The sequence below is a fragment of the Paroedura picta genome, chromosome 3 (assembly GCF_049243985.1).
Source record: "Paroedura picta isolate Pp20150507F chromosome 3, Ppicta_v3.0, whole genome shotgun sequence".
Taxonomy (NCBI): domain Eukaryota; kingdom Metazoa; phylum Chordata; class Lepidosauria; order Squamata; family Gekkonidae; genus Paroedura; species Paroedura picta.
Genome location: NC_135371.1, coordinates 98,955,889 through 98,971,520, shown reverse-complemented (window position 1 = coordinate 98,971,520; position 15,632 = coordinate 98,955,889). Strand labels below are relative to the sequence as shown.

Here is a 15,632-nt window from a genome sequence, read left to right as displayed (position 1 = left end):
CATTCCAGAGGCGGCCACGATGGCAGGCGGGCGGGCTGGCAGGCGGGCGGGCGCAACAATGCCGTCGCGGCCCGCCCCCTTTGCGGGGTCGGCGGTTGTTTAGAAGGAAGGGCTCTTCATAACCCATCCTCGCCTCCCTGTAGCTTTCTGGTTTTTCTCGCGGCTTGGGATGGGATGGGATGGGATGGGATGGGGGGCGGATGATTCCCTGCACTCCTACAGGGCTGCAGTTCCGGCCTGGCTCAAGCCGAGAGGTGAAAGACTGCCTTTGCGTTCAGGAGATCGGGCTTGCAGAACTACGCCGCTTTGAGTCTTCCGTTTCCCCGCCGCCTCCAGCAGTTTTCTGTGTAGCGTGTTATACAGTCTTCTCGACCCTTCCTGTTTCAGTGTCACCTTTGGGCAGGAGCGGGGGGGGGGGGCGCGGGAGAAGCGGTCCCCTCCGAGGCTTGTCTTTTTCTGGCGTGGGCGTGGGCGTGGGCAGTCGCCCGGGAGCGTGCTGCTCGAAAGCTTTCTGTTTTGCATGCGTTTCCCCACGCACGTTTCCCCCAAGCAATTTGCCAATGTTGCGAGAACTGTGGCCCATCTTTCTCTTACTTTTTCTTTGGTCTTTTTAAACACTTTCCTCGTTCCCTGTAGGAGCCTTTTCAGATTTGATATTTTCCAGTTACTTATTCTCTCCCCCCCTCCCGCCAGTTTCCTGTGTCTTGTTCCAAAGGGTCTTTCGTACAGTCAGAAACAAAGATGAAACAGCGTGTAAGGCTCCTGAGTGCCTGGTTTGTGGCTAGTGCGTGTCGTCAAACTCGCAGTTGCCCTTTTCAGTATTAAAAAGATGCTTGCAAGTAGCGTTTCTTCCTTCATTGTGGTTATATGCAGAAATGATGCAACACCTTTTCTGCAGAGCTTAAAGTGGCTGTTGGGATAAACCAGGGGTAGTCGAAGTGCGGCCCTCCAGATGTCCTTGGACTACAATTCCCATGAGCCCCTGCCAGCGTTTGGACATCTGGAGGGCTGCAGTTTTATTACCCCTGGAACTCTAAAGGCCAGGCATTAAAAGTAGGCAGGCCTAAGAATATTTAGGCCTCTTTGTGTTCCTTTCAAAACCCTTGGAATGTATTCTATTGCTATTTAATATTCATTAAACTAGTGATCCCCAACCTGTGGGCCGCAGACCACATGTGGTCCTTTGGCTAATTGGAGATAGGCCGCGAAGGACGCCTTCTCCCCCCCACCCCGCCCTTTACAACACACTTCGGGTGTCATTGTCTCCCATTGCTCCCAGATGGGACTATCTCGTTGCAGAGAAACAAGCTCAGGGTTCTCATTGATTTGTCATTGTCATGAGTTAAAATTTCCATGAAAATAAAATGTTCCTTATGTTCATTGTTGTGGCGTGTCTGTATCTTATTTTGAAGGGATGTTTAAACTTTACCATAGCGATCAGAGAGTGTTAGGGACAGTGGTTGAGAGTAGAGAACTACCCCCCCCCCCAGGCCTCAGTAAAAGGCAGTGAGTGGTCCCCAGCGTTGAGTGGTCCCCGGTGATAAAAAGGTTGGGGACCACTGCATTAAACAATGACAAGAAATATAATAAAATATAAACATACATTTCCACTTCACAACCTGCCACCATGGACCATCCTTTAACACCAGTTATGGTGTAAATTCAGCCTGTTCTGTTTCCAGCTTCATCCTCTGTACATAAGAATTCTAATGTATCTTTGCTTTTCTGATATGCTTTTAATTTCACAAGGGTATAGATCTCATTATTTTCACCCACACGTCTTGTAATTTAGTGTTTTTCTTGTTTCCATCGCCTGGCAAAAACCAACCCAACAGTAGTAATCATGTGTAAGGCAACCATTAACAGGTCACTCAGGTGGAAATTATTTTCAAGAGGCGTGTGGAGGGCAGAAAGCACATCAGACACCACCATGCCTATGGAGGCTTTACAGTGGATTGCTGATTGAACATTTCAAGCTCAAAACCAGCATTTTGAATTAAGTTAGGAAGCCCATTTGGTAGCCAGTGCAGCTCATTATCAGCTCTCATTATTATGCTAATAATCTGTCTGTGTTCCCTTCCAGATACTCTTGAGTAGTCCCATGGTAACAACCATGCCTGGAACATTCAAGAACATGTATTCCAAACCCCCAAGATAACCAGCAGAAAACTATGAAGTGTTTCATAAACAATGTATTTGGCCTTGTTTTTTTAATCAGACAGCAAGTTATGGGCCAAGAGAATTTATATGCACTGTAAGCCTGATTTCAAGCAGTGGCAAATTCTTGCAGCATGTCTGGATTCTTCTGCCCTTTCATTCACTTGCCATAGCTGTGAAGCACTGGTTTAGAGAAGGCTGCAACTGTTCATCTGATTTAAAATATAACTACAGCTGGATGTTGCCAATATATAGGTAATGTGGCAATCCAAATATCTGAATAACGTATCTGAGTGATATATTTAATAGAAATTACAGATTTCATGTCTAGATATGTGCATTTCCCTCCATGAGTTGTAACTGACAAGTAGTCTTGGAGAACTATGATTGTCAATGGGGAGAAAAAATATTGATTTATTCTCCCTCTGCATTAAGTACTGCTTCTTTCTTACCACTCTCCCACCCCTTATAGCCTTCCAATGTTGTTTTTCAGCATGGGGAAATTAACATGCATCTGCCTATACATGTTGTTTTGTGGCTAAGTTCTAGTGTCTGTGTGAAAATTCCCATTCTCTTTTTGTTTCTCTCTAAATACAGTTGTAGAACCTGCTTAATTATATATATCTCCATAATGCACTAACACTGACTTTATTGCCCTCTAGCTGTGACTTTTTAGAAATGAAATGGAAATTTAAAAAATAATTACTGCTTCTCTGCCTGTTTCCCACTTAGCACATTAAGGGCAGGTGACCTTGTTTAATCCCTTCCCCACTTTACTCAAAAGGACAACTTTTCAAACCACAGACACTTTTCCCATTTTAATGGCCTTTGTGTCTCATTTTGGCCTTTAGTTTCAGTTTTATATTTATCTACGATGATTTCTTCTTTCTCTGTAATGTTTGTTTATGGTGAATATAAAAAAAATATATCTCCTAATCTGTATACTTGTTAGTGGAAGCTTATTGCCAGCCCTGCTCTTATTGGTGTTTTAATTTTTTAAAATGATTTTTTTCTTTATAATTCCTTTATCTCAGTACTAGATTTAAAGCCCATTTTAATTAAAAATAAAATGGGTGCTAGATGCCATAGGACCCGGGCCCGACTCCCAAAGGCTTCTGCGTAGGCCTGGACTGGGTCCGTGGGGCCTTAATCCCCCCCCCAGCGGATGACAGAAGGCTGAAGCGGGGCCGAGGCTGGATTGGGGGGAAGCGGCCTACCTGTCTCCGGTGGCATTGGGTCCTCATGGTCCGGGAGCCGCGGGGACGCTGGTTGCGGGCGGGCCTGAGGCGGCCGGCCACATGGCACATCACGGGAGTGGCGGGAGTGGGCGTGGGCAGTCGCCCGGGAGCGTGCTGCTCGAAAGCTTTCTGTTTTGCATGCGTTTCCCCACGCACGTTTCCCCCAAGCAATTTGCCAATGTTGCGAGAACTGTGGCCCATCTTTCTCTTACTTTTTCTTTGGTCTTTTTAAACACTTTCCTCGTTCCCTGTAGGAGCCTTTTCAGATTTGATATTTCCAGTTACTTATTCTCTCCCCCCCTCCCGCCAGTTTCCTGTGTCTTGTTCCAAAGGGTCTTTCGTACAGTCAGAAACAAAGATGAAACAGCGTGTAAGGCTCCTGAGTGCCTGGTTTGTGGCTAGTGCGTGTCGTCAAACTCGCAGTTGCCCTTTTCAGTATTAAAAAGATGCTTGCAAGTAGCGTTTCTTCCTTCATTGTGGTTATATGCAGAAATGATGCAACACCTTTTCTGCAGAGCTTAAAGTGGCTGTTGGGATAAACCAGGGGTAGTCGAAGTGCGGCCCTCCAGATGTCCTTGGACTACAATTCCCATGAGCCCCTGCCAGCGTTTGGACATCTGGAGGGCTGCAGTTTTATTACCCCTGGAACTCTAAAGGCCAGGCATTAAAAGTAGGCAGGCCTAAGAATATTTAGGCCTCTTTGTGTTCCTTTCAAAACCCTTGGAATGTATTCTATTGCTATTTAATATTCATTAAACTAGTGATCCCCAACCTGTGGGCCGCAGACCACATGTGGTCCTTTGGCTAATTGGAGATAGGCCGCGAAGGACGCCTTCTCCCCCCCACCCCGCCCTTTACAACACACTTCGGGTGTCATTGTCTCCCATTGCTCCCAGATGGGACTATCTCGTTGCAGAGAAACAAGCTCAGGGTTCTCATTGATTTGTCATTGTCATGAGTTAAAATTTCCATGAAAATAAAATGTTCCTTATGTTCATTGTTGTGGCGTGTCTGTATCTTATTTTGAAGGGATGTTTAAACTTTACCATAGCGATCAGAGAGTGTTAGGGACAGTGGTTGAGAGTAGAGAACTACCCCCCCCCCCAGGCCTCAGTAAAAGGCAGTGAGTGGTCCCCAGCGTTGAGTGGTCCCCGGTGATAAAAAGGTTGGGGACCACTGCATTAAACAATGACAAGAAATATAATAAAATATAAACATACATTTCCACTTCACAACCTGCCACCATGGACCATCCTTTAACACCAGTTATGGTGTAAATTCAGCCTGTTCTGTTTCCAGCTTCATCCTCTGTACATAAGAATTCTAATGTATCTTTGCTTTTCTGATATGCTTTTAATTTCACAAGGGTATAGATCTCATTATTTTCACCCACACGTCTTGTAATTTAGTGTTTTTCTTGTTTCCATCGCCTGGCAAAAACCAACCCAACAGTAGTAATCATGTGTAAGGCAACCATTAACAGGTCACTCAGGTGGAAATTATTTTCAAGAGGCGTGTGGAGGGCAGAAAGCACATCAGACACCACCATGCCTATGGAGGCTTTACAGTGGATTGCTGATTGAACATTTCAAGCTCAAAACCAGCATTTTGAATTAAGTTAGGAAGCCCATTTGGTAGCCAGTGCAGCTCATTATCAGCTCTCATTATTATGCTAATAATCTGTCTGTGTTCCCTTCCAGATACTCTTGAGTAGTCCCATGGTAACAACCATGCCTGGAACATTCAAGAACATGTATTCCAAACCCCCAAGATAACCAGCAGAAAACTATGAAGTGTTTCATAAACAATGTATTTGGCCTTGTTTTTTTAATCAGACAGCAAGTTATGGGCCAAGAGAATTTATATGCACTGTAAGCCTGATTTCAAGCAGTGGCAAATTCTTGCAGCATGTCTGGATTCTTCTGCCCTTTCATTCACTTGCCATAGCTGTGAAGCACTGGTTTAGAGAAGGCTGCAACTGTTCATCTGATTTAAAATATAACTACAGCTGGATGTTGCCAATATATAGGTAATGTGGCAATCCAAATATCTGAATAACGTATCTGAGTGATATATTTAATAGAAATTACAGATTTCATGTCTAGATATGTGCATTTCCCTCCATGAGTTGTAACTGACAAGTAGTCTTGGAGAACTATGATTGTCAATGGGGAGAAAAAATATTGATTTATTCTCCCTCTGCATTAAGTACTGCTTCTTTCTTACCACTCTCCCACCCCTTATAGCCTTCCAATGTTGTTTTTCAGCATGGGGAAATTAACATGCATCTGCCTATACATGTTGTTTTGTGGCTAAGTTCTAGTGTCTGTGTGAAAATTCCCATTCTCTTTTTGTTTCTCTCTAAATACAGTTGTAGAACCTGCTTAATTATATATATCTCCATAATGCACTAACACTGACTTTATTGCCCTCTAGCTGTGACTTTTTAGAAATGAAATGGAAATTTAAAAAATAATTACTGCTTCTCTGCCTGTTTCCCACTTAGCACATTAAGGGCAGGTGACCTTGTTTAATCCCTTCCCCACTTTACTCAAAAGGACAACTTTTCAAACCACAGACACTTTTCCCATTTTAATGGCCTTTGTGTCTCATTTTGGCCTTTAGTTTCAGTTTTATATTTATCTACGATGATTTCTTCTTTCTCTGTAATGTTTGTTTATGGTGAATATAAAAAAAATATATCTCCTAATCTGTATACTTGTTAGTGGAAGCTTATTGCCAGCCCTGCTCTTATTGGTGTTTTAATTTTTTAAAATGATTTTTTTCTTTATAATTCCTTTATCTCAGTACTAGATTTAAAGCCCATTTTAATTAAAAATAAAATGGGTGCTAGATGCCATAGGACCCGGGCCCGACTCCCAAAGGCTTCTGCGTAGGCCTGGACTGGGTCCGTGGGGCCTTAATCCCCCCCCCAGCGGATGACAGAAGGCTGAAGCGGGGCCGAGGCTGGATTGGGGGGAAGCGGCCTACCTGTCTCCGGTGGCATTGGGTCCTCATGGTCCGGGAGCCGCGGGGACGCTGGTTGCGGGCGGGCCTGAGGCGGCCGGCCACATGGCACATCACGGGAGTGGCGGTCTAGGCTGCGCGCCCCGGCGGCAACGGCGAGGAGAAGGCGGCGGGCCCCGACGGCGATAGCGAGTTAGCGGCAGCCTTCTCCTGGGCGCTGGAGCGGCCTCGCTGCGCCTGCTATGTGGCGCAGCTGCTCCTGCGGCTGGGAGAAGGCAGATTTGTGCGGGTGGAAAGGACGCAGCGGCCCTGCTCCTTTCCCCGCATCAAGGCGGAGGCAATGGTGGCCAAGGCGCGCCTCCCCATTGCCTCCTTGGTCGCCATTGCCTCCGGCTCGATGGGGGAAAAGGAGCAGGGAAGATGCGGCGGCCCTGCTCCTTTCCCCGCATCGAGGCGGAGGCAACGGCGGCCAAGGAGGCAATGCCTCCCCATTGCATCCTTGGTCCAGGATTGACACTCAGAGGAGCGAATCAGGATTCTCCGAGTTTTTATCCCAGACAGAGCCTGCCCTAACTTCTCCCCACCAGCCCTTACTGTTTTATTTAGTCCGTGGTGCCTGTGGCGCCGCGGGTGGTTTAAAGATATTCATTTTTCTTCTTGTTCTCTCTTGCAGCCATATTCTATCCTGCTCTTCCTTCAGGGGGCTCAAAGAATACATCATTCCTCTGCCCCCAGATCACCTTTACACCCTAGCTTTGACAGTTGCCCACTTGCACTGGACAGATCCTGTCCGCAAAAAACTGAAGAGCAGGATTAAAAATGGCCAGAAATTGTCTTGATGGTCATGTTGTAAGACATTCCACATGAATCTGTGGTCTTCATCTCAAAATCTCCCAACATTTACATAAGAACACGAGAAGAGCTGTGCTTGGTCAGACCAAAGACCCATCTAGTCCAGCTTTCTGCTCCTACAGTGGCCAAGAAGCTGCCTCTGGGAAGCCCATTTGCCCATGCAGTGTTGGCAACTGTGTTGCATCCAGGGACTGCCTCTTTCCTGTACTGTTCAACTCAGTTTCTGAATAACTTTTCACTTTAGTCTACAACTGGCTTCATTAAAACCAATAACAGGCTTGCTGGTTCTACTCAAGTAGATTTAGGTGGCTGACCATGTTTGGTCTGAAGTCGCAGAACTAAATTAGAATAATAGAATCATGGCGTTAGGAAGGTACCTCCAGGGTCATCTAGTTCAACCCCCTGCACAGTACAGGAAACTCACAACTCCCTGCTCACTCACAGTGACCCTAACTTCATGCCCAGGTGATGATGCCTCCCCCACCAAAACCAAAATCCCTGACCAGTTTGGCCTGGAGGAAATTTGTCTCCTGACCCCAAAGTGGTGATTGGCATTTTGCTGAGCATGCAAGAAAGGACCATGAGAGTCAAGCACAGAAACAACCCTTCCTGGCCACCCACTCACAATTTGAGTGCAATGGCTCCTTTCAGACCAACAAAGTTTTATTCAAGGTATAAGTTTCCATGTACACACGTACTTCTTCAAATACAATGGAATGGGAATTAACACTTCAAATATATAGGCAGAGGGTGAGCCATAAATGAGTAGATAGTACAATGACGATTTTTAACAAATTCATGGATCATGCAGGTTTATAAAGTTTATACAAGTTTATGAAATTATTTGTTTGTGTTCAACTATGGGGGGAAAACATAGGTAAGAGAAGAATGATTGGAGACTAATGGATAGATGCATCCCCAGTTGTGGAACGCAAAAATTAATTGTGACTTTCACCTGTGTTCCATCTGTCTCCCCCCATGCATGGAGGTACACCACAGCATCCTCTTCCCTATTATTCATTACATTATTCAATTCTATTAGAGAAATCTGTTTAGTAGTCCAATCATGACATTTATTTCCTTCGCTGTATTTTTCCCATTGAGTTGAACCAAAACAAATGATAACCTTATAAATGTAGTTTGTCATTCCTGTGTGGTCTGTGAATCTGTTAAACATCTTCATTATTCTGTGTACTAATTTATGGCTCACCCTTTGCCTATATTTGTGAACTGGTAATTCTCATTTCATTGTGTCTGAACAAGTGTGCGTGCACGTGAAAGCTTATGCTTTGAATAAAACTTATTGGTCTTAAAGGTGCCATTAGACTCAAATTTTGTTCTAAATAGAGTGACCATGAAACTATTGCCTTCTGCATATATTTGGAGAGAACAGTCTCTCCTCTGCCCCATGCTAATCCACCGTCATGAACAGCTACAGTTACTACAGCTGTTGCTGAAGATCATGCATTTACAAAATTGCTGGTATTAACGAAGGCAGGTTACTGGGAACAGTGATACTGAGGGACAGAATACGTGGTCTACTTTTTGCTCACCATGAACTGTGTGTGAACTGCTAATAAATAGACCCAATATCTTTTGTGCTCCAGTTGTTCTGTTCAATGAGACATTTCTTCCTTGTTTAGGATTCCAAGCAGGCAAAATGGGTATCTACCCAGTCATTCCCTTTCTCACCTCTTGTTTTTAACATGCAGGGAATGAGATGATAAAGAACTAAGGCGGTAGAATGGATCACAAGTGGTAGATTTCATTGTTTCTTGTCATAGAAAAATCCTCCATGCACATACTGAACTAAGGTAGTAGGAAGCATGATCTTATGCATTCTCTTGGCTTGCTATCTAGATGTTCCTGTTTGCAGGAAGTTTTTTTTAAATTAAAAAGCAATCTTCTGTCTGCAGTGTGAAATGGTGCAGTCCATTCTCACACTTTAGCCTCTCGTGTGAATTAAAGTCATAGTGATTGTTTCAGATCAGGAGATCCATACTTGTGAGCCTCTGAGTACCTTTGGAATTCTGATGCAGAGTGGCAGGCATGATAACAAAATGGCTGCTGCAGGAGTGGAGACAATTACAAAATGGTTGTTGGGAGGCAGAGACGTGCACATAAATACACATAGGAAGTCCAAGTGCAGTGGTAATTGTATTTATTTATGACATTTATACCCTGCCCTTCCCTGGGGGCTCAGGCTGGCTTACAAAGAGTTAAAATACATAAATACGACTTTAAACATTAGGTTTTAAAATATTAAAATTATTAATAAGTAAATATTAAATAAGTCCATTTCTCACCACCTCCTTCCTCAAGTGAAAAAGAGGGAGGGATAATAGATTTATTTAGATGGCGTTTTGTTGGATGGGTGGTAAACACTGGGAAAGAAGAATATAACCAAGATAGTAGTGGCAGCTGTCAGTGAAATCTACACAACCAATGAGATCGCTAGTGGCCATGTCAGAACCCAGTTTGGTTCTGTCAGTTTGTCATAACTCCAGTGTTTTGTTATTCTCTCTATTGCTGATCTTAAATGTGTATCAATGGTGTTATTGTCAGTCCTGCTGGGCTTCTCCTGGACTAGGGCTGGACCAGTAGTAACTATAACAACAGTTCTGGAATGTGCCCAGATGGGCCCTGAAGGTATGACCCATGTCAGTAGAATTCACACCCTTTGGACGCCTGATGCTATGTTGTTTATACCTTTGAGCTCCACCTGCTTTGGCCTTTGTAGTATAAACTGTTTGATATATTAATTGCCTTCTTGTAGGGAACTGCCTGTGTGTTGTAAATCTTACTCTAGGTGGGAGAGTCTGTTTGATTATTCATTTACTAGTAATCAAGCCCGCTGTAAAATAAATACAGCGGGTGCTAGGCAAGAGAGCCCCAGCAGTCCCGTGGAGCGCAGCTGGCGGGGGCTCCCTTGGCCGGCGTCCTGATGCGGCGAGAGGCGCTTCGCGCCTCTCGCTGCATCAGGCCATCGGGCAGGGAGCCCCCGGCAGCCGCGCTCCACGCGACTGCCGGGGGTTCCGCTGGGCTGCGGCCTGACGCGGAGACGCTTCGCGCTCTGCGCGGCTGGCGGGGGCTCCCTTGCCGGTGGCCTGAGGCGTCGGAGGCGCTTCGCGCCTCCCGACGCATCAGGCTGCCGGCAAGGAAGCAACTGTGAGCCGCACGGAGCGCGGCTCGCAGTTGCTTCCTTGTCAGCAGGGCGGGAATTGGCCGGGCCAATCGTCTGTCCGGAGGAAGGGGCCAATTGGCACCCTTCCTCATCCCGGACAGAGCCCGCCCTAACTCCTCCCCCTAAGCCCTTACGGCTTTATTCAGTCCGCGGTGCCGCGGGCTGTGTAAAGATGAATCAAAGAGTTTGGAGTCTCCAGTCCTCACCTGGAGAACTCCAGGTATGAACATTGTGGTAAACATCTGATATGTCTTTTATTTCTGATGGCCCTTAGGGACGGACCTATTACTTGCATTCCTGCTGATGTGTAGAAGCTGCTATTCCGTTTTATTCTTGTTGGAATTTTCTGTTATTACAGCTTTGTATTAACCTTAGTGTGCCAGCTGCCTGCAGTATGTCTGGAACAACTAAGATAGTCTTTGATGTGATAAGTTTCCTCCCCATTTTCCAGGGATGTTTTGTATTATGAACCATTATGAACCACAAAGAGTTGGAGTGCTTTGATGTTAGAATGTCTTGACCATGCTCATCTGCATATCTGGTGGGGATACCTCCGCCCCGCCTATTTCTCTATGTAACCCTGACATGCTCTACTGTCAAATGACACTGCTCCTGGGTGGAGCTTTGCATGTTATAAGAAATAGGGTTTGGCCCTCTTTCCTGGTCTTCGACAAGGAACCTGCTCATGTTTAACCCTTTCTTTGCTGTTGAATGGATTTGAAACACATGGCTTTGTATTGGATCCCAGGGGTCTCCTCAGCCTGTTCTCTCATCCATCATGATGCCCAAGATGTGGCACTTGACAGCCAATTAGAAATCCTGCTTGGCATGAAACCAAGGGAGCCTCACATTCTTTCAGAAAACACTGGGATATCTGGAAAAGTGTCCACGAGTATGATGGTGCTCTGTCTTAGGACGTTTCTCTTGACTGTACCTAATCCAAACAGCTTGATAGTGTTATGCTAAAACAAATGAGAAGAATAGACAGATTTCATTGGCTTTAGCTCACCAGTTCTGAGTGTTTGTAATCAGTTCAGAAATCCTTTTAGCTGAATGTTACTATTGGCTTTTGTGTTGCAAATGTTCAGTGTAATATCAATTTTCAGTCAGTTCAAAGTAAGGCAAAAATGAGATTCAAAAGAAGAGATTTAAATCATCCCCTTGGGATTTTCAATGATATCCTGTATCTTTAAGTCCATTCAAGAATTCATACTGTAGGCTGTTTCTCTTGTGTGTGTTTCTCAGATGCAAGATCCAGTGCATTAAACAGGATTTATTCCTTAGTCAATGTACCCAGGATTACAAACTGAATGGGTACAAATTCTAGGCAACTTTGTGTAGCATGCAGCCACAATTATACTAATTATATGTGTCATAAAGTACAAAATATTGTTTTAGCCTTAATGAGTATGTATTACATAACTTTTTCTGCCTTATTATGCAGCTGCTGAAGCAGAGTATTCAATACTTCCCCAAATTTCTGCAGTATGTCTGGAACAAAAAGACAAAACACCTGAGACTCTGATCCCTCACAACAGTATTTATAACTCAGGTAAAGAGTAAAGTAATGGTGAAAAATTCAGCCTGGCCCTGGGAGAGTGAAAAACAATTAAAATGGCAGTGCTGGCAGAGACAGTTTTTCAGGAAATCATAATGCAATGGAATCCCTTGAAGCTGGGAAATACAGATGTTTTGCCTTCAACTTGAATCTCACTGTGTAGAAATTGCATTCTTTCATCTCTTAAGCCCAGATTGTGGCAGTTAGGAAAACACTGTTCTCCTCCTGCCAGCACAATCACTGTTCAGAGAATGAGGTATGAAAGCTTGTATCACCATGGTTTTGGGCCCTGCCTCTGTAATGCATGACACATCGCCCCTGTGGTGATGAATGTTATGTACAATTCCTGTATAATTGTGCTGCCCTGCTGGGCTGCACCTGCTCAGCCATGTGGTTGTGCCAAGTCCAATCCAGGAGGTCAAAAGCCAAGGGAGACACTGTTAACAGCAAGTAGGGAGGGGAGCAGAGTCAAGCCGAGTTGAGCTCGAAAGCCAGAGAGAGCAAGAGTCAAAATCTAAGCTGAAATCGGGAGTGGAGTCAGTAAATTAGATGGTCCTGCTGTGGGGTCGTCATGAAAGCCCTGCAGCATGTGCTTCCAGAGTTCAATGGTGGGCATGACCACCCACTCCTCAGGATACAAAACCCCATCTCAAAGATGGTTGTCTGAGTGGGTGTCAGGCTGGAGATTTTGTATTTGGTTCTGGGACCATAGGTCTCATTGTTGCTGCTTCGGTATATGCTGAGGGAAATCTGGAAACACGGGGGCAGCAAAAAACACTCAGAGTAGCAGACGTGGCAGGGGATTGGCCATGGGTCGGGGTCCTCAATATATTGAAGTTGCTTAGACAACTTGCGGTTCTGGGTGCCAGAGATGTACTTGATGGTAAAGTTGAACCTGGAGAAGAACAATGCCCACTGGATTTGTTGCTGGTTGAGACAATGGGCTAATTGCAAACACTGTAGGTCAGGGGTCCCCAACCTTTTGCCGAATGGGGGCTGCATGAGCATGCCCAGTGCCTATAGAGGGCCACATCTTAAACCAAAATGTAACAAAACCTATTTATTTAGATCAAAAATAAACATTAAAAGGTAAATGAAGAAATGTTAACTTTAAGGCAATCCATTTTGGAACAATATTTTACTGTGGAATCCTTTTATTTAGCTACATATGCTTACCTAGTCAGTGTGATTTTTGTGGCTTTTTTCTGTTAGCCAAGGCATTGATGTCCAAGTCAAGGTTTGTGACAGACCATCTTAAAATGAATGGGGGAGGGGATGGATATTAGACAAGTTGAGTGAGAGGTCGCCATCTATTTTGCTATTTGCTATCGTGGTGTTTTATGGGGTTTTATTGTATATTTATTGTAAATCCCGCCTCCGGGATTTAAATCCTCTAGGATTTAAAAGAGATTCCTTCCAATAGAATTGATTGCGTACAGATCTTTATTGCATCCAGTTATTTAAAGCTACATTTAAACGGCAATATTTTTTAATTGTCCTAAAGGATTTAAATTATGATTTTATGTGTATTATTTCTTGGTCCAGATTCTTCCACCAAATTCAAAATACCATCTTAAAGGTTGTTTTCGTACCTCTTTAACCTTATTTTTATAAACTTTGTGTAGTATGTTTATCTCAAAGTGGCTTGCAATCACCTTCCTCTCCCCACAACAGGTACCTTGTGAGAGAGGTGGGGCTGAGAGAACTCTGAGAGAACTGTTACTGGTCAAAGGTCACCTAGCAGGTTTCATGTGGAGGAGTGGAGAATTAAACCTGGTTCTCCAGATTAGAGGCTTCCACTCTTAACCACTATACAACACTGTATACAATGCTATTTAGCGCCGTATTTCTATCTGTATAGTTTGCCTATAAGGGTAAAGGTAAAGGTATCTCCTGTGCAAGCACCGAGTCATGTCTGACCCTTGGGGTGACTCCCTCTAGGGTTTGCCTATGTTGTTGTTAGGTGCAAAGTCGTGTCTGACCCATCGCGACCCCATGGACAATAATCCTCCAGGCCTTCCTGTCCTCTACCATTTCCCAGAGCCCATTTAAGTTTGCACCTACTGCTTCAGTGACTCCATCCAGCCACCTCATTCTCTGTCGTCCCCTTCTTCTTTTGCCCTCAATCACTCCCAGCATTAGGCTCTTCTCCAGGGAGTCCTTCCTTCTCATGAGGTGGCCAAAGTATTTGAGTTTCATCTTCAGGATCTGGCCTTCTAAGGAGCAGGCAGGGCTGATCTCCTCTAGGACTGACCGGTTTGTTAGCCTTGCAGTCCAAGGGACTCGCAAGAGTCTTTTCCAGCACCAGAGTTCAAAAGCCTCAATTCCTTGACACTCAGCCTTCCTTATGGTCCAACTTTTGCAGCCATACATTGCAACTGGGAATACCATAGCCTTGACTAAACGCACTTTTGTTGGCAGGGTGATGTCTCTGCTTTTTAGGATGCTGTCTAGATTTGCCATAGCTTTCCTCCCCAGGAACAAGCGTCTTTTAATTTCTTTGCTGCAGTCCCCATCTGCAGTGATCTTGGAGCCCAGGAAAATAAAATCTGTCTATCTCCATTTCTCCATATCTCCATTTCTTCCCCATCTATATGCCAGGAATTGAGAGGGCCGGATGCCATGATCTTCGTTTTCTTGATGTTGAGTTTCAAGCCAACTTTTGCACTCTCCTCCTTCACCCGCATCAACAGGCTCTTTAGTTCCTCTTCACTTTCTGCCATTAGAGTGGTATCATCTGCATATCTGAGGTTGTTGATATTTCTCCCTGCAATCTTGATCTCAATTTGTGACTCTTCTAATCCCACCTTTCTCATGATGTGCTCTGCATACAAGTTAAATAGGCAAGGCGACAGTATACAGCCTTGCCGAACTCCTTTCTCAATTTTGAACCAATCAGTGATTCCATGTTCAGTTCTCACTGTTGCTTCTTGACCTGCATATAAGTTTCTCAAGAGACAAATAAGATGCTCTGGTATTCCCATCTCTTTAAGAACTTGCCACAATTTGTTGTGCTCCACACAATCAAAGGCTTTAGCATAGTCAATGAAGCAGAAGTAGATGTTCTTCTGGAACTCCCTAGCTTTCTTCATGATCCAGCCTATGTTGGCAATTTGATCTCTAGTTCTTCTGCCTCTTCGAAATCCTGCCTGTACTTCTGGAAGTTCTTGGTCCACATATTGCTGGAGCCTAGCTTCTAAAATTTTGAGCATAACTTTGCTAGCATGAGAAATGAGTGCAATGGTGTGGTAGTTTGAACATTCTTTGGCATTGCCCTTCTTTGGGATTGGAATGTAAACTGACTTTTTCCAATCCTGTGACCATTGTTGAGTTTTCCAAATTTGCTGGCATATTGAGTGTAGCGTTTGCCTATAGATTATGCTATTTCCTCTAAACTTCTTAGCAGAATTCCCTACTTGATAAGTGCATACCTATTGATTGTTTTGTGATATTTGTTTTTGTTGTTGCAGATGGTATATGGGGAGAAATAAATACATTTTCAGAAATAGCATCACATGAAGAGGTAACATTATTAATCATTAGTTTTACACTGTGCCAACACTATCACGAAAGGAATTTGTTCATCCTCCTTGATGGAACAAAGCAGGAAAATCACCATCATATCTCATCAAGTTTCAGGATCTAGAGAAATGCACTTTTAGCTCTTCATGCCAAG

General features: G+C 44.4%; 1 protein-coding gene across 9 annotated transcripts in view; it reads left to right on the top strand.

Annotated features, from left to right (window-relative positions):
* The window catches only part of PRELID2 (PRELI domain containing 2), an 82,090-nt gene that overhangs the window by 310 nt on the left and 66,148 nt on the right, over positions 1 to 15,632 (top strand). Inside the window, exon 2 of one of the 9 annotated variants that reach the window (XM_077326964.1) lies at positions 11,843 to 11,950. The exons of the other annotated variants lie outside the window; for them this stretch is intronic. The gene's annotated coding sequence lies outside the window, so the exon portion shown is untranslated. The remainder of the gene's footprint in view (positions 1 to 11,842; positions 11,951 to 15,632) is intronic. 9 annotated transcript variants of the gene reach the window in all.